This window comes from Hyperolius riggenbachi, chromosome 11 (assembly GCF_040937935.1).
Source record: "Hyperolius riggenbachi isolate aHypRig1 chromosome 11, aHypRig1.pri, whole genome shotgun sequence".
NCBI classification, from domain to species: Eukaryota; Metazoa; Chordata; class Amphibia; order Anura; family Hyperoliidae; genus Hyperolius; species Hyperolius riggenbachi.
The window spans coordinates 198,039,061-198,064,654 of record NC_090656.1 but is presented as its reverse complement, the minus strand read 5'-3'; positions in this window follow the sequence as shown (position 1 = coordinate 198,064,654).

The window sequence follows — 25,594 nt, the reverse complement described above, 5'->3', positions numbered from 1 at the left end:
CAGGTTTCAATACCACCTCTATGCAGACGATACACAACTGTACCTCTCTGCCCCAGACCTTAACTCCCTCCTTAAACGTGTTCCTGACTGCTTGTCTGCTATATCCTCCTTCATGTCCTCTCGCTTCCTAAAACTTAATATGAGTAAAACAGAACTAATAATTTTTCCACCGTCTCTGTCCACCTCCCTGCCTGAAGTAAGAATAAATGTTAATAACACTCCCATAACTTCAGTTCCCAAAGCTCTGTGCTTGGGGGTGATATTAGACTCATCTCTCTCTTTTATTCCTCATGTTCACTACATCACCAGCTCCTGCCATCTCCAACTTAAAAACATATCTCGCATCCGTCCCTTTCTCACTCGAGACACAACTAAAATGTTAATACATGCTCTCATAATTTCTCGTCTGGACTACTGCAATGTACTACTTTGTGGACTACCTTCTAACAAACTGGCCCCGCTCCAGTCGGTACTAAACTCAGCTGCTCGTCTCATTCATCTTTCTTCTCGATCTTCCTCTGCCGACCCTCTTTGTCAAGCTCTTCACTTCAAACTCCTAACCCTAACCTACAAAGCTCTCCACAATCTCTCTCCCCGGTACATATCCTCACTAATTTCCAGATACAAACCCAATCGCAATCTCAGATCGGCGCATGATCTTCTGTTGTCCTCCTCTAGAATCAACTCCTCACATTCACGTTTACAAGACTTTGCACGCGCTGCACCCCTCCTCTGGAATGCCCTCCCACAACACATCCGTCACTCGCCAACCTTTGTTACCTTTAAACGCTCTCTAAAAACACACTTGTTCCGACAAGCATATGCGCTACCTTAGGCCACTTCCCTTTGTACTAAGACCAAATTGCACTCCTACTAGGTATCCTAAAACACAAATCCTCTAAATATTTGCTGCATACTACCCCTCCTCCTGCCCCCCCCCCCCCCCCCCATTCCCTTTAGATTGTAAGCTCGCAAGGGAAGGGCTCTCTCCCACTTTTGTGTCTTGGTAACCATTATACATTTTATTCGTCATGTTAATTTTATCACTGTCAATACCAATTCTATAATTTGTATTTTGTCACTAATTATGTATCTTGTATTTTGGTGTTCACCATTGTCTGTATTATTATGTACCCCATGTTTGTTTCTTACTTTGTACAGCGCCACGGAATATGTTGGCGCTTTATAAATCAATAATAATAAATAATAATAATAATAATAATAACCTCCCCCCTACCTACTCCAAACACTAACCTACCCCCTACCAAGGCTTAACACTAAGCCCCCCACCCTACCTAGGCCTAACACTACAGTTAGCAGATGTGGGTTTTTGCTGAACTCCGTGCACTGCCCCTACTATCTTTGCCGCTATCTGGAGTTTGGCTACAAAGTAGCTGAATCCCATGCTCCGCTAGCTTCTACCATCAATATAAGCCGGAGTTTAGCTATATAATGCCTGAATTCCGGTGCCTCTGGAGTCAAAATTATCCACCACTATAGCTGCAATTAACTGGGCACCACTACACAGCAACCAAATTACTTTTATGAGGCCTGAACAGAGGAACAAGTGATGACTACAATGTGCAACGATACAGACACTAAGACCGTAACATAAGGTGTAAAGTAAGGTTTTATTGTAAGCAGTGTATAATATAATGCAAATAAGATGCAACCACATGCACAGCAAGCTATATACAAAACAGCCAGAAATTGCAGTGCTAAATATACACAACGATGCAACCACATGCACAGCAAGCTATGCACAGACAACCTGGGAATGCAACGACAATAATGCAAATATGATGTAAACATATGCAAACAGTATATATATTATATATACTGTATACAGTGAAGCTTCCACAAAACAGACAAACAGTGTGCACACATACAACCAAATCCTGACTACCTGACTAACTACATACAAGCAAATATACACAGGATAATATATATACAGATATATACAATAGCGCGGTAACACAGGGAGCAGGCAAGGACAGGTCAATACGGAGTATCAGCAGGGGTAAATCAGATATAACAAGGTACAGAGGAATGAGCAGAGGAAAAGTCAGGACTAGCAAGGTTCAGCAACAGGTAATCAGATCATGCAACAGGTTACAAGGATCAGGATCGGTAACAGGAGTGACCAGGAACTCAGACCTACAGGGAACAATGTTCTGGCAATTGCTTGGAGGAGGAGGCAGATTTAAATAGAAGCAGGATGCAGCTGGTGGTAATTAATCAAAGTCCCATTAGAGGCCTCTGCAGGACAGAAAAATAACTGCAAGTCCTTGGTACAGGCAGCATACAGCCACCTGCTGGTGGAAGGCAGAACTTCAGGGCTGCTAAATGTCTGTAAAGCCCTCTGCTGGTGGCACAGTGAAAGTGCAGAGTACTCCAAGTAACTACTGCCACCAGCAGGCAGGAGAAGGCAATGCATAATTCCTAACAATTACTAGCTGGCAGCAGGTGCCTAAGCGTACGTATATCTCTGCCACCAGTGAGCTGGGCACAGGGTGAGCCGAATATAGTAACTCAGAGGGAGATGTAATTCGGGGTCTAGTGATCCCTGAATTACTCTTGCGTGGGGTACGCAGCATAGCACTAGTGCAATGACGCTGCCCAGCTTTGGCGCTCGGCACTGAGCACCTGGGTGCCGAAATACCCTGCTTTGGAGCCTACTTCCCTGCTTGGCTGGTCTCTCCTCATCCACCTGCCTACAGCCTGCTTATCTGTGTAATGTAATTTATACCTCCATTGAATAAAAGCTGGTAACCAGTGGGACTATAACCTTGACTTCTGTTGTCTAAACTGGATGTTCCCCCATTCATCCCCCAATTGAAATTTTAATTTTCAGACAGAAATTTACATTTTTGTGAAAATGTAAGAGGGTGAAAAAAGCACCACGTTTATGCACCACGTTGTCCAATATGAGAAATAACCATTTTGCAACTATCTTGATTTTACTGTGTTCTTCCAATGTTCTTTTTTATGCCTATGGGCTCGATTCACTAACTGGTGATAACTCAGTTATCATGTGTTAAAGAGACTCTAAAGTCTCGTTTTTTTACCTCTTTTCTTCATATAATCCTGTTGTGCATGAAAGCCCCAATAGATTCGCTGCATCCCCGTGGCAGATGGGTGATTTATTACTGTGGAAGCGACCAGCAAAGTTCCACGACTTTGCTGGTCGCAGATTGTGCTGCCCTGGCTCACAGGTGTAATAAATGGGGAATTATCTCCGTGGTCAGTGCACAACCTGTGCGCTGACACTGCGGAAACCCTCCACAAGCGTTTGAATAAGAGAACCCAGCTTTGGTGCAATGCACCTGTAGAGAGGAATTCCAACCGGCAGATGGAGCTGTGGAGTGCAGAGGAAGAAACCCTCTGCACTGCCACAGATGTCAGATAGAAATTGTATGGGGTGAAGCAATACAGGGCAAGATAGCCCCTCGAGAGAGAGTGAGCACAGAGACAGAATGTATGTATGTCCACCAATCTAGTCGCCACCTGGTGACGGTGAACACACAACAGCGAAGACCAAGTGGGAAAGCAATCGCAAGAATGGCGATTGCTAATAGAGACACAAGATTGAGTAAAGACAGAGCATAGGAAGAATAAAGACAGAACCAATAAAGCGTACCAACCCTGACTAACCAATGTAACACGAAAAACGAAAACAAACAGAGAACGCGAATGCTCGCTAATCGGTTGCCTCACCCAGACAACAGCAAGCGTTCGTTCCAGGCAAGACAGACAGAAGGAGTAACCAGTAGCAACCGCAGCTCTGGCTTACACTCCTAGACAGAGTACAGAAGGAACCACCGACTCTACCGCTAGGGCGGATGCGATCCAGACAAGACAGACAGATGGAGCAACCAGTAGCAACCGCTGCTCTGGCTTACACTCCTGAGACAGAATACAGAGAGATCCACCGCCTCTAACCAGGGCCGGATTTGTACTTCTTACCGCCCAAGGCCGACTATTACCAGCCGCCCCAACCGAAACTGTATCCTACCACCTCTCTCCACACACACACACACCCACCCAAACATTTTTGGGCCGCTGATGTCCTCTATTGCAGTTAGTGCCGAGGTCTCCATGGCAATATGAAGTGAATCAATCACGTCACACGGGGAACTGGTCAATCAAGCGATCTACAGGTGATGGGCGTGGTGGAAGCCATCCACCACACACACATTGTCAAAAGTGGCTCACAATTGGACATTGGGTGGGGTCAGCAACACGTAAAAGTGAGTCCTGTACCCACTGCTGTTTTCAGGGTAACAGAGCTGGCCAATCAATAATTAAGAAATGGGTACTGTGAGAGGCTGCCTTCTGTATTCTGTACTATTTGCTGGTGCTGCCCCTGGTCCTTTCATCCCCCACACCAAGTGCGTGAGACCCGGCCTTCTGTAACTGCCTGCAGCTGCTGCTATGTCCTTGGACAAGGCCTGGCTTTTTGCTAGTCACACACTGTTCACAAACGTTTGGTTAACGGACTGCAGCTGCCTGTAGCACAGCACAGGCAGATGCCAGCTGGTACTAATAGTGCAGTTATCCTGACCCCTTTCATTTGTTTGGACACTTGCAAATAATGCCCTGCAAATAATGCCCACTGTCTGCAGGCCGCCCCTTGTTTATCTGGTGCCCTAGGCCATGGCCTATGTGGCCTTGCCAGAAATCCGGCCATGCCTCTAACGCTAGGGCGAATGCGATCCAAACAAACAGACAGATGGAGCAACTAGTAGCAACCGCTGCTCTGGCTTACACTCCTAAGACAGAATACAGAGAGATCCACCGCCTCTAACGCTAGGGTGAATGCGATCCAAACAGACAGAGCGATTCCCTGTCAGCCACCGCTGGCGAAAGAACAATCGCAACAGATAAGACAGAACTAGGCAATACAGATAATAAACAACCTGACTGTGCTAGAAGGAATGCTAGTGCACTCCCAAGGATAACTACTCTAAGATAATTTTAGCAAACAATTAGAAGAGGGCTGAAACTCAAGGTAAGTCTAGCAGGACCAAACCTTTATGACCAGCAGGAAATTCTGGGACGAAATGGTATTTATACTGCAAGCCTTCAAAGGAAGCAGATAAGCAATTTGCATAACAAGTGGATGCAAATCCCTCACCAGAACATATTAAAATTACTCTTGAGGTTGCATCGTATAGGAATTTTCCCGTAAGCAGGATCATAGATAGAAGACCTTAAAGAATTACTGGGAGAAAAAGATCTGTTTTTAATTGACAAGGGATCCCACATATCTTTGACAAAACTGACACATTCATGTTGATCATAATCTGCAGGAACACCTGAGAAAAAGGCATTAGATCACACAGATTCAAACTCCACACAAGCAGTTGCCATGGGAAAGAATCTTTCAGAATTCACACTGGTGTCAACAGTAGCACACTCATTCATTTCAGATTGCACAGTGTCTGAACTCACTTGCTTTACCCCAGAAAGGCAGGAACAATCATCCGACAACGGTGTCTCTTTATTGGAGTCAGTTGGTTGGTGTGAGTGCAATTCATCCAAAATCGTCTGCCACACACAAATCACCGGATCCACAAAACACTCTTCACACTCAATCAAAGTGTACACGGAATTAATACAAGCATTAAGAATCTCTTCGCTTTCTGCGATGTAAAAATTGCAAAACGCCTTCCAATCAATCTCGAACTCCTTAATCAAAGCCCTGATCTCCCATGGAGCAAATGGAGGCTCATACAACCCTGTATCAAGGTAACACTCATACGGGTTGGGATCAGGAACATGCATAGATTTTCTTACTCCTTTAATATACTGAATAATTCTGCCTATCATAAGATCCACATATGCTTTTGCTTGGGGTAATAAAACCTGAGACTGAGAAGTTTCTCTGGATTTATCACATTCAAGTGTGTTCCAAATTTCAGACTTTACAGAAATAGTTTTTTTTATTTGTAGTTGCTATGGGCAATGGATTTTTCAGCTGGGAAGCCTTCCTAGACTTTCTTCTTTTAGTCTTAGCCGCTACAAGTGGCTGCTGTCTAGATGCAAAGGAGCTGTTACTGCATTCATTATCACGCTGAATGGTTTTGCATGGAATGGATAGAACAGCTGATTGATTAGCAGGTACACACTCATCAAGAATAGGTGGTAAGGAAGGCAGTTTAAACCAGTGAGAAAAAATCAATGTAAGAAACTGATAAGGATTATCATTCCAGGAATTGCTTTTCAAAATCTCATAAGCCCACGAAAACAGATCTCCTTGCAATAGAATATAAGCTATTTGGAGAGCCCACGTGGACCAATAAGTAATTTGAAATGTAGGATTAAGAAAAAATCTTACACATTCAGAAAGGAAGTCCTCTTTGGTTTCAGAGTCTAGTTTTTTAAACCTCTTAAAGGTACAAGAACCATATTCGACAAAATCGTACAAATCGGAAATTCCCTCTACACTGGGAATTTTGGTTTGGCTGGTCATACTGTAATAAATGGGGAATTATCTCCGTGGTCAGCGCACAACCTGTGCGCTGACACTGCGGAAACCCTCCACAAGCATATGAATAAGAGAACCCAGCTTTGGTGCAATGCACCTGTAGAGAGGAATTCCAACCGGTAGATGGAGCTGTGGAGTGCAGAGGAAGAAACCCTTTGCACTGCCACAGATGCCAGTTAGAAATTGTACGAGGTGAAGCAATACAGGGCAAGATAGCCCCTCGAGAGAGTGAGCACAGAGACAGAATGTATGTATGTCCACCAATCTAGTCGCCACCTGGCGACGGTGAACACATAACAGCGAAGACCAAGTGGGAAAGCAATCGCAAGAATGGCGATTGCTAGTAGAGACACAAGACTGAGTAAAGACAGAGCATAGGAAGAATAAAGACAGAACCAATAACAAACTGTAATCCAACACAAAGGAGCAGACAGGACTAGTTACATGCGGTCACCACACGTTAAGCGCAATAGCGACAAAGCGTACCAACCCTGACTAACCATTGAAACACGAAAAACGAAAACAAATAGAGAACGCGAACGCTTGCTAATCGGTTGCCTCACCCAGACAACAGCAAGCATTCGTTCCAGACAAGACAGACAGACGGAGCAACCAGTAGCAACCGCTGCTCTGGCTTACACTCCTGAGACAGAATACAGAGAGATCCACCGCCTCTACCGCTAGGGCAAATGCGATCCAAATAAACAGACAGATGGAGCAACTAGTAGCAACCGCTGCTCTGGCTTACACTCCTAAGACAGAATACAGAGAGATCCACCGCTTCTAACGCTAGGGCAAATGCGATCCAAACAGACAGAGCGATTCCCTGTCAGCCACCGCTGGCGAAAGAACAATCGCAACATATAAGACAGAACTAGGCAATACAGATAATAAACAACCTGACTACGCTAGAAGGAATGCTAGTGCACTCCCAAGGATAACTACTCTAAGATAATATTAGCAAACAATTAGCAGAGGGCTGAAACTCAAGGTAAGTCTAGCAGGACCAAACCTTTATGACCAGCAGGGAATTCTGGGAGGAAATGGTATTTATACTGCAAGCCTTCAAAGGAAGCAGATAAGCAATTTGCATGACAAGTGGATGCAAATCCCTCACCAGAACAGCAACTCTGAAACTTGCAGTGTGAAGACAGGTCTCCTTTCCAGGGACCTGCAGCATACAGACCTGAAAAATGGTCAAAAAGCTGCCTGCCTGTGCAGACAGCAGAGCAGATCATTACAACAAGGCTTCTCTTCCTGGAGAGGCTGAGCTTTGAGCTGTAGCTCAGCCTCTCCGCAATCAATCTCCGCGGATCTCAGCCTCCTCCCCGCCCCTCTCAGTGAAAAAAGACTGAGAGGGGCAGGGAGAGGCGGCGATCAGCAGAGATTTACTGCGGAGGAGGCAAAGCTACAGCTGAAAGCTCTGCCTCTCCAGGAAGAGAATCTCCTAAGGTTTGCAGGGCTGTTAAAACAGTAATAAACAGTAATAAATCACCCGTCTGCCATTTGGATGCGGCAAATCTATTTGGGCATTCATGCAGAACAAGATTATATGAAGAAAAGAGGTAAAAAACAAGACTTCCGAGTCTCATTAAGGCTTTTCATGTGCAAACTTGCGTGTTAAGTAGAGATGTAGCGAACGGTTCGCCGACGAACGGTTCCAGGCGAACTTTGGTGGTTCGCGTTCGCAGAGAACCGGGAACTTTTTTTCAAAGTTCGGTTAGCCCATAGACTTTAATGGCCGCTGACTTTAACGGTTAATAGCAAAGTCCCCTTACATAGTAGAAACACCATAGTGGGAACAAGAGGAACATTTTTTTTTTCAAAAAGACCTTATACTTTTTGAGAAAATCAATTGTAAAGTTTCAAAGTAAAATGAGCCGATTCATAAAAAAAGAACCGATTCATTAAAAAGAACCGGATGATTCAAGAACCGTTAGTATAGCAGAGAATGCATCCTGAGCAGGACGTGAAGCTGTCGGCTCCACTGCTGTCTCTCCCCACCTGCCTGCACCTGTCACCCTCACCTAGCCTGGCACCTGGCGCACCCATGGATGCCAGGCTAGGTGAGGGTGACAGGTGAGGAGGTGGGGAGAGACAGCAGGAGACGGCAGCTATGCGTCCAAAAGGACGCATTCTCTGCTATGTGGGAGGCATCGGAGATCTTCAATCAACTTAATTGAAGATCGCAACATAAGAGAATACAGTTCGTTGGATCATTTACCGTGGATATTGGCGTAGGAAAACTTTTTTAAAGGTACAGGTAAGTATTTATGGTTAATTTAGAATAATAAAATACTTTTCTCGTGGTTGTGTTTTTATTTCATTTAACCCTTTGTGGAAATAGGTAAGGGGTAGTTTGTACCCCTATACTCATTTCTCCTGGGAGGGGGGTGGGCATCTGGGGTCCCTTCTTAAAGGGGACTCCCAGATGCCACCATGAACCTTCCCCCCAGGGAGTTGTCGCCCCCACCTCCTCCTGGGGCACCGGAGGTGGGGAAGAGCCCCTTGTCCATGGATTGGAGAAGGGCTCCGGGGGGGGGGGGGGGGAGGAGGGGAAGGCTTGGCCGCTCCTCTTCCCCCCTGAGCCCCCCCATACCATGGACCATGCGGGCTGCTATAGCTCTGGGTGCGAAGCCCCAGTTGGCCGGGGCTCCGCATTCTGGCTATCCCAGCCTGCATGGGGGACAAGGGGTTACAGAGGCTTGGGAGGGGGGACCCCACATAATTTTTTTTTTCAGATTTCCCACACACAGCAAATAAAAAAAAAAAAACATTTTTTAAAGGACTTCCGAGGCCACAAATGTGAAAAAAGTTAAATACCTTTTCATAATCCATATCCATTGAGGACGCCATCCGCACCCTCCCGTTCATTCCGCCATGGCTCCAGCACTAATAACGGCCCTGGTCGAGTCCTGACCCCTCTGAACGGGTCGGGTTCTCAACTTATTCCCCCCTCAATATGGCCGCCACAGATTGCCGCGGCTGTGCAGTCCGCATAGATGCGATTGCGGCTGCGCAGCTCTAGCACTTCCTCCCGATGCGTCCGATGTATGCACGCATATTGATGACGCGGTGGGAGGAGGGCCTAGAGCTGCGCAGCCGCAATCGCGCCTATGCAGACTGCAAAGCAGCGGCAATCTGTGGTGGCCAAATTGAGGAGGGGTCGGGGCCCGACCGGGGCTGGTATTACTGCGGGAGCCATGGGGGTGTGGATGGGAGGGCGCAGATGGCGTCCTCCATGGATCTGGATTATGAACTTTTTTCACATTTGTGGCCTAGGAAGTCTGTTAAATATTGTTCCCTGCTATCTTTTTAACATATCCTGCAAATTTGGTGTTGGTAGGATGTAAGGGGCCTTTGCTATTAACTGCTAAAGTCGGCGGGTGATGATGATAACCAACCAGAATTATAGGGGTGCAAAAGTGCTGAATTCTGCCATAGGCTTCCATTAGGCTCCCTATTTCACTTTCAAAAACTCAAATCTTTTTAAAGGGGGATCATGACTGGTGAGTTTCGGGCCCCTAGGCCGAAGAGGTCATAGACTAGGGCAGAGGTGCCCACACTTTTTCAGCACGCGAGCTACTTTAAAATTTGCCAAGCCCAGGAGATCTACCAACATTTAGGTAGCTAGGTATACGTGCCTTCAGTATAGGTAGGTAGGTATAGGGGCCTTCAGTATAGTTAGCCAGGTATAGTGTAGTTAGGTGTGGGTGCCTTCAGTATAGTTAGCCAGGTATAGTGTAGTTAGGTGTAGGAGCCTTCAGTATAGTTAGCCAGGTATAGTGTAGATAGGTATAGGGGCCTTCAGTATAGTTAGCCAGGTATAGTGTAGTTAGGTGTAGGGTCCTTCAGTATAGTTAGCCAGGTATAGAGTAGTTAGGTGTGGGTGCCTTCTGTATAGGTAGCCAGGTATAGTGTAGTTAGGTGTGGGTGCCTTCAGTATAGTTAGCCAGGTTTAGTGTAGTTAGGTGTAGCAGCCTTCAGTATAGGTAGCCAGGTATAGTGTAGTTAGGTGTGGGTGCCTTCAGTATAGTTAGCCAGGTATAGTGTAGTTAGGTGTGGGTGCCTTCAGTATAGGTAGCCAGGTATAGTGTAGTTAGGTGTAGGAGCCTTCGGTATAGTTAGCCAGGTATAGTGTAGTTAGGTGTGGGTGCCTTCAGTATAGTTTGCCAGGTATAGAGTAGTTAGGTGTGGGTGGCTTCAGTATAGTTAGCCGGGTATAGTGTAGTTAGGTGTAGGAGCCTTCAGTGTAGTTAGCCAGGTATAGTGTAGTTAGGTGTAGGAGTCTTCAGTATAGTTAGCCAGGTATAGTGTAGTTAGGTGTGGGTGCCTTCAGTATAGGTAGCCAGGTATAGTGTAGTTAGGTGTAGGAGCCTTCAGTATAGTTAGCCAGGTATAGTGTAGTTAGGTGTGGGTGCCTTCAGTATAGTTAGCCAGGTATAGTGTAGTTAGGTGTGGGTGCCTTCAGTATAGTTAGCCAGGTATAGAGTAGTTAGGTGTGGGTGGCTTCAGTATAGTTAGCTGGGTATAGTGTAGTTAGGTGTAGGAGCCTTCAGTGTAGTTAGCCAGGTATAGTGTAGTTAGGTGTAGGAGTCTTCAGTATAGTTAGCCAGGTATAGTGTAGTTAGGTGTAGGGGTTTTCAGTATAGTTAGCCAGGTATAGAGTAGTTAGGTGTAGGTGGCTTCAGTATAGGTAGCCAGGTATGGAGTAGTTAGGTGTAGGGGCCTTCAGTATAGTTAGCCAGGTATAGTGTAGTTAGGTGTGGGTGCCTTCAGTATAGTTAGCCAGGTATAGAGTAGTTAGGTGTGGGTGGCTTCAGTATAGTTAGCCAGGTATAGTGTAGTTAGGTGTGGGTGCCTTCAGTATAGGTAGCCAGGTATAGTGTAGTTAGGTGTGGGTGCCTTCAGTATAGTTTGCCAAATATAGTGTAGTTAGGTGTAGCAGCCTTCTGGATAGGTAGCCAGGTATAGTGTAGTTAGGTGTGGGTGCCTTCAGTTTAGTTAGCCAGGTATAGTGTAGTTAGGTGTGGTTGCCTTCAGTATAGGTAGCCAGGTATAGTGTAGTTAGGTGTAGGAGCCTTCAGTATAGTTAGCCAGGTATAGTGTAGTTAGGTGTGGGTGCCTTCAGTATAGTTAGCCAGGTATAGAGTAGTTAGGTGTAGGTGGCTTCAGTATAGTTAGCCAGGTATAGTGTAGTTAGGTGTAGGGGCCTTCAGTATAGTTAGCCAGGTATAGTGTAGTTAGGTGTGGGTGCCTTCAGTATAGTTAGCCAGGTATAGAGTAGTTAGGTGTGAGTGGCTTCAGTATAGTTAGCCAGGTATAGTGTAGTTAGGTGTAGGGGCCTTCAGTATAGTTAGCCAGGTATAGTGTAGTTAGGTGTAGGAGCCTTCAGTGTAGTTAGCCAGGTATAGTGTAGTTAGGTGTAGGAGTCTTCAGTATCGTTAGCCAGGTATAGTGTAGTTAGGTGTGGGTGCCGTCAGTATAGTTAGCCAGGTATAGAGTAGTTAGGTGTAGGTGCCACTCACCTCCCTCCAGTTCCAGCGGCGGTGTCTGGGGCTCCTCCTGGTCTCCCCTCCTTCTGCCGCGCTGGCTAGAGTCAGTGCAGATGCACGGCATAGAAGAAGACTCCGGCAAGCGAAGGGGGCGGCGGGCAGCGTGCGCTGACGCATTGTGCCCAGCACCGCCCCCAGCTATGACGTTGCGGCGTCCTCCATTCCCGCTGCGCCGCCCCTCGCCTCTTCCGATTGGCTAGCGGCTGACAGGGGTGCAAAAGTGGTAAAATCCTCCATAGGCTTTGATTGGGTCTCCAATTTCACGTTCCAAAATCTCACACCATTTCAAAGGGCAATGGCTCAGCAGTGGCAAAACTCACCAGTCATGATCCCCCTAAGAGTCCCTACAATGGTAGAAAATGTGCAACTGCTGAGCCATCGCCCTTTGAAAAAATGTGAGATTTTGGAAAGTGAAATAGGGAGCCAATGAAAGCCTATGGGGGATTTTACTACTTTTGCACCCCTGTAACTCTGGTTTGCAGAGATGTAGGGAACCCATCTTTGGAGTCCAAGTATAACAATATGCCTTCTACCTGCATGAGACATGTCGTGAGATTGCTAACGGCCATGGCTGCGATTTATGTTCGTCAGAATTTCTACCATTGACATTGCCGAAATAAACCGTTTTTTGTGACCCTAGGCTGTGACCTCTTTGGCCTAGGGGCCCGAAACTCACCAGTCATGATCCCCCTAAGGGTCCCTACAATGCTAGAAAATTTGCCACTGCTGAGCCATCGCCCTTTGAAATGGTGTGAGATTTTGGAACAGTAAATGGGGGGCCCAATGAAAGCCTATGGGGGATTTTACCATTTCTGCACCCCTGTAACTCTGGTTTGCAGAGATGTAAGAACCCATTGTTGGAGTCCAAGTCTAACAATATGTCTTCTACCTGCATGAGACATTTCGTGAGATTCAGACGTTGCTAACAGCCACGGCTGTGATTTATGTTTGTCAGAATTTCCACCATTGACATTGCCCAAATAAACAGGTTTTTGTGACCCTAGGCTATGACCTCTTTGGCCTAGGGGCCCGAAACTCACCAGTCATGATCCCCCTAAGGGTCCCTACAATACTAGAAAATTTCCATCGCCCTTTGAAATGGTGTGAGATTTTGGAACGGTAAGTAGGGGGCCCAATGAAAGCCTATGGGGGATTTTACCAATTTTGTACCCCTGTAACTCTGGTTTGCAGAGATGTAGGGAACCCATATTTGGAGTCCAAGTCTAACAATATGTCTTCTACCTGCATGAGACATTTCGTGAGATTCAGATGTTGCTAACTGTCATGGCTGCGATTTATGTTTGTCAGAATTTCCACTATTGACATTGCCCAAATAAACAGGTTTTTGTGACCCTAGGCTACGACCTCTTTGGCCTAGGGGCCCGAAACTCACCAGTCATGATTCCCCTAAGAGTCCCTACAATGCTAGAAAATTTGCCACTGCTGAGCCATCGCCCTTTGAAATGGTGTGAGATTTTGGAAAGTGAAATAGGGAGCCAATGAAAGCCTATAAGGGATTTTACTACTTTTGCACCCCTCTAACTCTGGTTTGCAGAGATGTAGGTAACCCATATTTGGAGTCCAAGTCTAACAATATGCCTTCTACCTGCATGAGACATTTTGTGTGATTCAGACGTTGCTAACGGCCATGGCTGCGATTTATGTACGTCAGAATCGCCACCATTGACATTGCCCAAATAAACAGGTTTTTGTGACCCTAGGCTATGACCTCTTTGGCCTAGGATCCCGAAACTCACCAGTTATGATCCCCCTAAGATTTCCTACAATGCTAGAAAATTTGCAACTGCTGAGCCATCGCCCTTTGAAAAGATTTGAGATTTTTGAAAGTGAAATAGGGAGCCTAATGGAAGCCTATGGCAGAATTCAGCACTTTTGCACCCTTTAATTCTGGTTGGCTATCATCACCCGCCGACTTTAGCAGTTAATAGCAAAGGCCCCTTACATCCTAGCAACACCAAATTTGCAGGATATGTTAAAAAGATAGCCGGAAACATTTTTTAAAGGACTTCTGAGGCCACAAATGTGAAAAAAGTTAAATACCTTTTCATAATCCAGATCCATGGAGGACGCCATCCGCGCCCTCCCGTTCATTCCCCCATGGCTCCCGCAGTAATACCGGCCCCGGTCGGGTCCCGACTCCCAACCCCTCCGAACGGGTCGGGTTCTCATTCCCCACTCAATATGGCTGCCACAGATTGCAGCGGCTGCGCAGTCCGCATAGACGCGATTGCAACTCTAGGGCCTCCTCCTGCCGCGTCATCAATATGCGTGCATACATCGGACGCATCGGGAGGAGGCCCTAGAGCTGCGCAGCCGCAATCGCATCTATGCGGATTGCGCAGCCGCGGCAATTCTGTGGCGGCCATATTGAGGGGGGAATGAGAACCCAACCCGTTTGGAGGGGTCGGGACCCGACCGGGGCCGGGATTACTGCGGGTGCCATGGCGGAATGAACGGGGGGGGGGCGCAGATGGCGTCCTCCATGGATCTGGATTATGAAATGGTATTTAACTTTTTTCATACTTGTGGCCTCGTAAGTCCTTTAAAAAATATATATATATATTATATATATATATATATATATATATATTTTTTTAAATTATTATTTTTATGTGCTGAGTGTGGGAAATCTGAAAAAAAATGACATGGGGTCCCCCCTCCCGAGCCTCTGTAACCCCTTGTCCCCATGCAGGCTGGGATAGCCAGAATGCGGAGCCCCGGCCGACTGGGGCTTTGCACCCTGAGCTATACCAGCCCGCATGGTCCATGGTATGGGGGGACTCCGGGGGGGAGGGGCAGCCAAGCCTTCCCCTCCTCCCCCCCGGAGCCCTTGTCCAATTCATGGACAAGGGGCTCTTCCCCACCTCCGGTGTCCCAGGAGGAGGTGGGGGCGATGACTCCCGGGGGGGGGGGGTTCATGGTGGCATCTGGAGTCCCCTTTAAGAAGGGGACCCCAGATGCCCACCCCTTCCCAGGAGAAATGAGTATAGGGGTACAAAGTACCCCTTACCCATTTCCACAAAGGGATAAATTAAATAAAAACACAACCACGAAAAAAGTCCTTTAATTTTCTTAATTAACCAGAAATACTTACCTGCACCTTTAAAACAAATTTCCCATGCCAATATCCTCGGTAAATGATCCAACGAACTGTATCCTCTTATGTTGCGATCTTCTATTAAGTTGATTGAAGATCTCCGAAGCCCCCCACCCACATAGCAGAGAATGCGCATAGCTGCTAGCTCCCACTGTCTCTCCCCACCTGCCTGCCTGCACCTGTCAACCCCCACCTAGGCTGGCACCCAGTGCACTCATGGGTGCACTGGGTGCCAGATTAGGTGGGGGTTGACAGGTGCAGGCAGGTGGGGAGAGACAGCAGCGAGAGCCAGCAGCTTCACGTCCTTCCGAGGACGCAGTCTCTGCTATACTAACGGCTCATGAATGAGCCGGATCTTTTAAATGAATCGGTTCTTTTTTTATGAATCGACTCTTTTTTTTAACTTTAAAATCGATTTTCTCAAAAACTATAAGGTCTTTTTGAAAAAAAATTGTTTCCTCTTGTTCCCACTGTTCTTCTTAACATGCCCAGTAATTTTGGTGTTGCTAGCTTTTAAAGGGGCTTTGCTATTAACCGTTAAAGTCGGCGGGGTATATTTTCCCACGGTCAGAAGAAGCATTTACATTGAAACTTTAAAATTGATTTTCTCAAAAACTATAAGGTCTTTTTAAAAAATGTTCCTCTAAACTTCTTAACATTTTCTGCAAGTTTGGTGTTTCTAGCTTTTAAATCGGCTTTGCTATTAACTGCTAAAGTTGGTGGGCGCTTAATATTCCCACGGTCAGAAGGAGTTACTTTAAAATTGATTTTCTCAAAAACTATAAGGTATATAACTATAAGGTATTTTTGAAAAAAAAATGGTCCCCTCTTGTAGTCACTGAAAGATCTCAGGTGTTAGACACCTTGAAACATCTTTTCCATCACTTTTCTGGCCAGCATAAACGATTCTAGTTTTGAAAGTTCGCCTCCCCATTGAAGTCTATTGCGGTTCCCGGAACTTCGTGCGAACCGAACATTCCTCGGCAGTTCGCGAACAGGGTTCGCGAACCGAAAATCGGAGGTTCGCGACATCAGTAGTGTTAAGCATTTTACACGTGCAGAATTTATGCTAAGTTTTAGCGAGCATACGATGTTACGCCGTACGCACGATAAGTGCACTTTGAACGTGATAACTACGGAGCTTCGTGTGTTAATCAGAGTGTATGCCTAGCACTCCCGTACTAAGCTGGTTTGCACGCGATGTAATGCGTGCTAAACTTTACACGCGTAAACTATTGACTTCGCATAAAGTTAATAGTTTATGCGCGAAAAGCTTTAAGCGCATGATATCACATGCAAACAGCTTTGCATGGGCATGCTAAGTGTTAGCATGCTTTTGCGCAATCAAGCCCAATATATTCATGGCATGTGTTGTACTCATTTGCAATATTTGTCTTGCATTTTTGTACATTATGCTTTAATAAAAGAGTGTAATGTGAAAAAAAAGAAGTTTGTGCATTGGTGGAAAATACTTAAAGGGGCAGTTTAGTGAAAATTATTATTTACCATTAATCACTTATCAGTTATTTAAAATAAAGAACATATGTTTCTCCATAGACCTTGTGTTAAAAAAAAGTAGATGATATCACTTAATTCTGCTTTCCAGAGAGCTGAGCTGCTTGATTACCATACTATGCGACGGACTTCACTGATACCAGTCACTGCAGCTGATTTACAATGGCTGACTCACACACTACAGAGAGCAGTACTGTTCTCTGTAACTAGCTAAGTAAATAAACAAACAGGCTGCTAGGTAAGTAACTAATTAGCAGCCTGCTTTATCTATTTACTTAGCTAGTTACATGTAAGAACAGCAGCTCTCCGTAGGGTGTGAGTCAGATTATAAATCAGCTGGAATGTCTGCTATCAGTGAATAGAGATGTCGCAAACCTCCGATTTTCGGTTCGCGAACCCTGTACGCGAACCTTCGTGGAAGGTTCGGTTCGCGGAAAAGTTCGCGAACCGCAATAGACTTCAATGGGGATGCGAACTTTGAAAAATAGAAAAAATTATGCTGCCCACAAAAGTGATGGGAAAGATGTTTCAAGGGGTCTAACACCTGGAGGGGGGCATGGCAGAGTGGGATACATGCCCAAAGTCCCGGGGAAAAATCTGGATGTGACGCAAAGCAGCGTTTTAAGGGCAGAAATCACATTGAATGCTAAATTGCAGGCCTAAAGTGCTTTAAAACATCTTGCATGTGTATACATCAATCAGGGAGTGTAATTAGAGTTCTGCTTCACACTGACACACCAAACTCACCGTGTAACGCACCGCAAACAGCTGTTTGCGTAGTGACGGCCGTGCTGGACTGGTACGCACCGTGGCGAGAGTGTAGTTTGTGGCGGTTTTAAAGCCCATATGGTCGCAGGGTTGTGGTAGCTCAATGATAGAACAACAGTGATTGTCCAGCTGATCACATTTGGTTTGACCACAATGAAGCAACGACCTTATTATCTTTTGTGTCCCACTCCCACCTGAGACACTCAAATAGCCGGCGGTCATTGCTTCATTGTGATACGCAAGCCCCTTCACCGTGGCAAGGTAATGATCACGAAGGGGGATGGGCACATGTACATGCCTTTTGTTTTTTTGTTGCAGCCGCCCGCAGTGCAGCCAAAAAAATTAGGCAGGCATGTACACGCACCAGAAAAATTAGTGTAGCGGCCGCTGCTAGCAGCGGCCTTAAAAATTCAGGAATCCGCCTAGAGTCCTGGACCCTGTTGGTGGTGGCAGAGAAGGCAAGCGGCCTGCAGGCAGAGATGCTGTGTGTGGGGACTGACTTAGTCTTCGGTCGTGCAGTAGCCCTCCGGGATCCATGCCTCATTCATTTTGATAAAGGTCAGGTACTGAACACTGTCGTGACTATGCTTCCAGCTGCACTGAAGGTCCTTTCTGACAGGATGCTTGCGGCAGGGCAAGAGAGAAGTTGGATGGCAAATTGGGACAGCTCTGGCCACAGGTCAAATCTGCGCAACCAGTAGTCCAAGGGTTCATCGTCGCTGCTCGCAGTGTGTACATCCACACTCAAGGCCAGGTAGTCGGCTACCTGTCGGTCCAGGCGTTGGTGGAGGGTGGATCCGGAAGGACTATGGCGAGGAGTTGGACTAAAGAATGTCCGCATGTCCGACATAAAACTGAGATCGCTGGAGCATCCTGTCCTTGCCTGCGTAGACTTGGGAGGAGGAGAGTTACTGCCAGTGGTACCTTGATTGCGTTGTGCAGCCACATCACCCTTAAACGCATTGTAAAGCATCATCGACAGCTTGTTCGGCAAGTGCTGCATCCTTTCCGCCTTCTGTTGAGTTGGTAACAGGTCCGGCACTTTGTGCCTGTACCGAGGGTCTAGTAGCGTGGCCACCCAGTACAGGTCATTCGCCTTGAGTTTTTGATACGGGGGTCCCTAAAAAAGGCTGGACAACATGAAAGAGGCCATATGCACAAAGCTGGATCCAGACGTACTCTCCATCTCCTCTTGCTCTTCCTCAGTGACGGGGCGCAACTCCTCTTCCTCCCCAGCCACGAACAATACCACGGGAACGTGGAGCAGCAGAAGCCCCCTGTGACGGCTGCCGCGGTTGTTCTTCATCCGCCGCCTGTTCCTCCTCCACAGAAACACCTTCCTCATCACCATCATCTGACTCCTCTCCTTACCCACACGACTCCTCTTCTTCCTCCTCCTCCTCCCCCCTCTGTGCTGCCGCAGGTGTTGTGGAAACCTCGGGTTCTGATGTAAATCGCTCCCACGACTCCTGCTGCCGTAACTGTTCTCGTTCACGCGCCTCCACAGCTCTATCCACCACTCAACGCACGGCACGCTCCAGGAAGTAGGCGTAGGGGATCAAGTCGCTGATGGTGCCCTCAGCGCGACTCACCAGTTTGGTCACCTCCTCAAAGGGCTCCATGATCCTGCATGCATTTTGCATCAGTGTTCAGTTGTTGGGCCACAACATTCCCATCCTCCCAGATTGTGTCCTTGTACTGTAATGATACAGGTACTGGGTGACGGCTTTCTCCTGGTCTAGCAGGTGAGAGAACATGAGCAGGGTGGAATTCCAGCGAGTCGGGCTATCGCAAATCAGGCGTCTCACCGGCAAGTTGTTTCTACGCTGAATGTCCGCAAAGCGTGCCATGGCCGTGTAAGAGCGCCTGAAATGCCCACACAACTTCCTGGCCTGCTTCAGGACGTCCTCTAAGCCTGGGTACTTGGACACAAATCTTTGCACGACCAGATTCAGCACATGTGCCATGCAGGGTACGTGTGTCAGCTTTCCCAAATTCAACACAGAAATGAGATTGCTGCCGCTGTCACACACCACGTTGCCGATCTTAAGCTTGTGCGGGGTCAGCCATTGCTCCACCTGTGACTCTCCGCTTTCAGGCAAGACATATCTAACACTGCGTGACACCGTTGTACCTGGCATGCAGCATAGGCCCTGGGGTGCGGGGGCTGTGTAGATGGAGAGGAGATCGCGGCACCAGCCAAGGAGGAGGAGGAGGAGGATGACGACAGCGAAGAGGTGGTAGCAAGCGGAGAGGAGGTGGCTGGAGGCCTGCCTGCAAGCCGTGGAGGTGTGACAAGTTGGTCCGCTGCACAGCCACGTACTCCCTGCTTGCTGCCATCGGTCACCAGGTTGACCCATTGGGCTGTGTACGTAATGTAGCAGCCCTGCCCATGCTTGGCAGACCAGGCATCCGTGGTCAGGTGGACCCTTGACCCAACGCTCTTCGCAGTAGATGACACCACTTGCCTCTCAACTGCACGGTACAGTTTGGGTATGGCCTTTTGTGAAAAACAATTGCGGCCTGGTATCTTCCACTGCGGTGTACCAATGGCCACAAACTTACGGAAAGCCTCCGACTCCACCCGCTTGTATGGTAATAGCTGGTGAGCTAATAGTTCCGCCACGCCAGCTGTCAGACGCCGGGCAAGAGGGTGACTGGCAGACATTTGCTTCTTACGCTCAAATACTTCTTTCACGGACAGCTGGGTACTGCAGAAGAGAAGGAACCGCTCAAGGGAAGAGGCAGTGTGGAGGAGGGTGGCTGTGAAGGAGCAAGGGAGAAAGCGGATGAAGACGATGGACCTGAAGGAGGAAGAGGAGAAGGAGGGTGGCTTGTCTTTTGGGTGCTGCTTTTCCTCATGTGTTCTTGCCATAGCTGTTTGTGCCTTCTCTCCAGGTGCCTTCGTAAGGCACTTGTCCCTACGTGAGAGTTGGCCTTTCCAAGGCTCAATTTTTGCTGGCAGAGACAACAGATGGCTTTGCTCCGATCTGAGACACACATGTTAAAAAATTTCCAAACCGCTGAGCCCCCCTGGGGTGATGGTGCTACGGTGGCATCAGCAGCTGACGTTGAAGGGCATGTTGGCTGGCTGTCCATAGCTGGTGATACATGGCGCCGGACACTGCCCCCAGCTGTTTCTGAGGATGAGCTCCCTCAGCTTCTATCATGGAGTCGTCTCCTCCTACTCCTCTCTGACTCCCCCTCTTAACTGTCCCCCTGGTCATCTCCTCTACTGGGAACATACGTGGCATCAGGGATGCTCAGCAGAGCTCGAATATTCGAGTAGCTCGAATATTCGAGCTCTTTTTCAGCTATTCGAGGTCGAATACCGAGCTCGAATAGCTGCAGCTATTCGAATGGGCTATTCGAGTGAACTCGAATAGCCCACTCACTATTCGAGCTATTCGAGCAAACAGCGCTATTCGAGCTCGAATACCTAGCTCGAATAGCGTCATAGCCCAGATTGATGTCCTTAGAGCCAATCAGAGGGCTCCTAGGCCCTCTGACGGCAGCCAATTACAGAGGGGGACCCTGGCCAGCCCCTACTCTATAAATAGCGGCCGCCATGTTCGGTTTTTCCGTCCTTGCCTGAGACTTGTACAGAGAGAGATCTGCTCCTTTGTGCTTTGGCTTAGCAAGTGCTCTATAGTGCTCAATTACCTAGCAGTGGTGCTCAGCAGAGCTCGAATATTCGAGTAGCTCGAATATTCGAGCTCTTTCTCAGCTATTCGAGCTCGGTATTCGAGCTCCGAATAGCTAGAGCTATTCGAATGGGGTATTCGAGTACACTCGAATAGCCCATTCACTATTCGAGCTATTCGAGCAAACCGGCGCTATTCGAGCTCGGTACCGAGCTCGAATAGCGTCATAGCCCAGATTGATGTCCTTAGAGCCAATCAGAGGGCTCCCAGGCCCTCTGACGGCAGCCAATCACAGAGGGGGACCCTGGCCAGCCCCTACCCTATAAATAGCGGCCGCCATGTTAGGTTTCTCCGTGCTTGCCTGAGACTTGTACAGAGAGAGAGTTGCTCCTTTGTGCTTTGGCTTAGCAAGAGCTCTATTGTGGTCATTTACCTAGCGTTTTTGCTCACATACACCTCCTATATACACCTATATTGTTGTTAGTTAGATAGACATTGTATTTTAGTTAGTAGCTTTTGTGTTACATAGACAGAGACACAGCTGCTGCAGGCTTACACAGCTTTAGGCCTCAGGGCCTGCCTGTGTGGGCAGCTGTTCTCTCCTGTCCTCTGTTAGTATATTTCTCTCATCTATACCAGTATTTCTGCTGCTGTCCTTTACTACTGATTGATTCTGTATTTAGTATTGTAGTTAGGCTAGGACACTCACTGTCACTGTTCATAGGCTAAGGCTAATGCTAGTAGCTCCTGCGTGTGTGCACTCACAGTCTTGTACACACACACTCTATTTCCTTCTGATTAGTGATTGATTATTGTAATTAGTTAGTTACTTACTGTTACTACTTGTTACTCTTACTGTACTAGGAGTCTAGGACACTCAGTCACTGTTCATCGGCTACTAGCTCCTGCGTGTGTGCACTCACTGTCTGAGTACACACTACACACACTCTATTTCCTTCTGATTACTGATTGATTATTGTAATTAGTTAGTTGTACTTACTGTTCTTACTTGTTACTCTTACTGTACTAGGAGTCTAGGACACTCAGTCACTGTTCATCGGCTACTAGCTCCTGCGTGTGTGCACTCACTGTCTGAGTACACACTACACACACTCTATTTCCTTCTGATTACTGATTGATTATTGTAATTAGTTAGTTACTTACTGTTACTACTTGTTACTCTTACTGTACTAGGAGTCTAGGACACTCAGTCACTGTTCATCGGCTACTAGCTCCTGCGTGTGTGCACTCACTGTCTGAGTACACACTACACACACTCTATTTCCTTCTGATTACTGATTGATTATTGTAATTAGTTAGTTACTTACTGTTACTACTTGTTACTCTTACTGTACTAGGAGTCTAGTACACTCAGTCACTGTTCATCGGCTACTAGCTCCTGCGTGTGTGCACTCACTGTCTGTGTACACACTACACACACTCTATTTCCTTCTGATTACTGATTGATTATTGTAATTAGTTAGTTACTTACTGTTACTACTTGTTACTCTTACTGTACTAGGAGTCTAGGACACTCAGTCACTGTTCATAGGCTACTAGCTCCTGCGTGTGTGCACTCACTGTCTGAGTACACACTACACACACTCTATTTCCTTCTGATTACTGATTGATTATTGTAATTAGTTAGTTACTTACTGTTACTACTTGTTACTCTTACTGTACTAGGAGTCTAGGACACTCAGTCACTGTTCATAGGCTACTAGCTCCTGCGTGTGTGCACTCACTGTCTGAGTACACACTACACACACTCTATTTCCTTCTGATTACTGATTGATTATTGTAATTAGTTAGTTACTTACTGTTACTACTTGTTACTCTTACTGTACTAGGAGTCTAGGACACTCAGTCACTGTTCATAGGCTACTAGCTCCTGCGTGTGTGCACTCACTGTCTGTGTACACACACTACACACACTCTATTTCCTTCTGATAACTGATTGCTTATTGTAATTAGTTAGTTGTACTTCCTGACTGTTACTACTTACTTACTGTACTAGGGACACTCACTCAGTCACCTCACCCACCAACCCACTCCTAGAGTTGAGCTGAAATTTTCGAAATTTCGCATTACTATAATTACGCATGCGAAATTCGCGATTACGATGCGAAATTGCGGTAGCGTAATTGCCATTAAAATCGTAATTTAAAATACCGTAAGCGTAATTTTCAATGCGAAATTTCGCGTTTCGTTCATGCCGTAATTTCGCATTAAACGCTACCGTAATTTCGCGTTAAACCGTAACGCTCCGTATAATCTAAAAAAGCCGCCGACTTTAAGGGTTAATAGCAAAGCCCCCTTACATGCTAAGAGCCTCAAATTTGGAGAATATATTAAGGAGATCAAGAGGAATAAGAGGACAAAATTTTTTTTCAAAAAGACCTTATAGTTTTTGAGAAAATCGATGTTAAAGTTTCAAAGGAAAAATGTAAACATTTAAAAACCCGCCGACTTTAACGGTTAATAGCAAAGCCTGCTTAAAGTTTAGGAACACCAAATTCCCAGGGTATATTAAGGGGATCAGTGGGAATAAGAGGAAAATTTTTTTTTTCAAAAAGACCTTATAGTTTTTGAGAAAATCGATTTTTAAGTTTCAAGGGCGAAAATGTCTTTTAAATTCGGAAAATGTCAGTTTTTTTTGCACAGGTAACAATAGTGTATTATTTTCATAGATTCCCCCAAGTGGGAAGAGTTTTACTTACTTCGTTCTGAGTGTGGGAAATATAAAAAAAAAACGACGTGGGGTCCCCCCTCCCAGACCTCTTTAACCCCTTGTCCCCCATGCAGGCTGGGATAGCCAGAATGCGGAGCACCGGCCGCGTGGGGCTCCGCACCCTGACTATACCAGCCCGCATGGTCCATGGATTGGGGGGGTCTCGGAAGGGGAGGGGCAGCCAAGCTTTCCCCTCCCCCTCCGAGCCCTTGTCCAATCCAAGGACAAGGGGCTCTTCTCCACCTCCGATGGGCGGTGGAGGTGGAGGCCGCGATTTCCTGGGGGGGAGGTTCATGGTGGAATCTGGGAGTCCCCTTTAAAAAGGGGTCCCCCAGATGCCCACCCCCCCTCCCAGGAGAAATGAGTATAGAGGTACTTGTACCCCTTACCCATTTCCTTTAAGAGTTAAAAGTAAATAAACACACAGACACTTAGAAAAAGTATTTTAATTGAACAAAAAACATAACCACGAAAAAAGTCCTTTAATATTCTTAATTAACCATTAATACTTACCTGTCCCTTTAAAAGCCAGTTCCCACGCAATATCCTCGGAAATGTACTAAACAGTTACAATATAACAAAGTTATTACAATGTAACAACTTTGTTACATTGTAACTACGCCGCACCCGACGCCACTCGCCGCTCAGCCGCCGCACCCGCACGCACCCGACAGAGCTCTGAGCTATATAGCTCAGAGCTCCCTAAGCATCTTTGTATTTGGGCTCCAAGGAGCCCCATTGGTCCTTAGCAGACCAATGGGGTTCCTTTAAATCAGAAGGAACCCCATTGGTCTGCTAAGGACCAATGGGGCTCCTTGGAGCCCAAATACAAAGATGCTTACAGAGCTCTGAGCTATATAGCTCAGAGCTCTGTCGGGTGCGTGCGGGACGCTAAGTCCCCGCCGGCTCCCGCTGCCTTCCCCGCCTCTCCCACATGTCACCCACATGTCACCCACATGTGGGTGACATGTGGGTGACAGATGTGGGCGGGGTGGACAGCGGGAGCCGGCGGGGACTTAGCGTCCCGCACGCACCCGACAGAGCTCTGAGCTATATAGCTCAGAGCTCTGTAAGCATCTTTGTATTTGGGCTCCAAGGAGCCCCATTGGTCCTTAGCAGACCAATGGGGTTCCTTCTGATTTAAAGGAACCCCATTGGTCTGCTAAGGACCAATGGGGCTCCTTGGAGCCCAAATACAAAGATGCTTAGGGAGCTCTGAGCTATATAGCTCAGAGCTCTGTCGGGTGCGTGCGGGTGCGGCGGCTGAGCGGCGAGTGGCGTCGGGTGCGGCGTAGTTACAATGTAACAAAGTTGTTACATTGTAATAACTTTGTTATATTGTAACTGTTTAGTATATTTCCGAGGATATTGCGTGGGAACTGGCTTTTAAAGGGACAGGTAAGTATTAATGGTTAATTAAGAATATTAAAGGACTTTTTTCGTGGTTATGTTTTTTGTTCAATTAAAATACTTTTTCTAAGTGTCTGTGTGTTTATTTACTTTTAACTCTTAAAGGAAATGGGTAAGGGGTACAAGTACCTCTATACTCATTTCTCCTGGGAGGGGGGGTGGGCATCTGGGGGACCCCTTTTTAAAGGGGACTCCCAGATTCCACCATGAACCTCCCCCCCAGGAAATCGCGGCCTCCACCTCCACCGCCCATCGGAGGTGGAGAAGAGCCCCTTGTCCTTGGATTGGACAAGGGCTCGGAGGGGGAGGGGAAAGCTTGGCTGCCCCTCCCCTTCCGAGACCCCCCCCAATCCATGGACCATG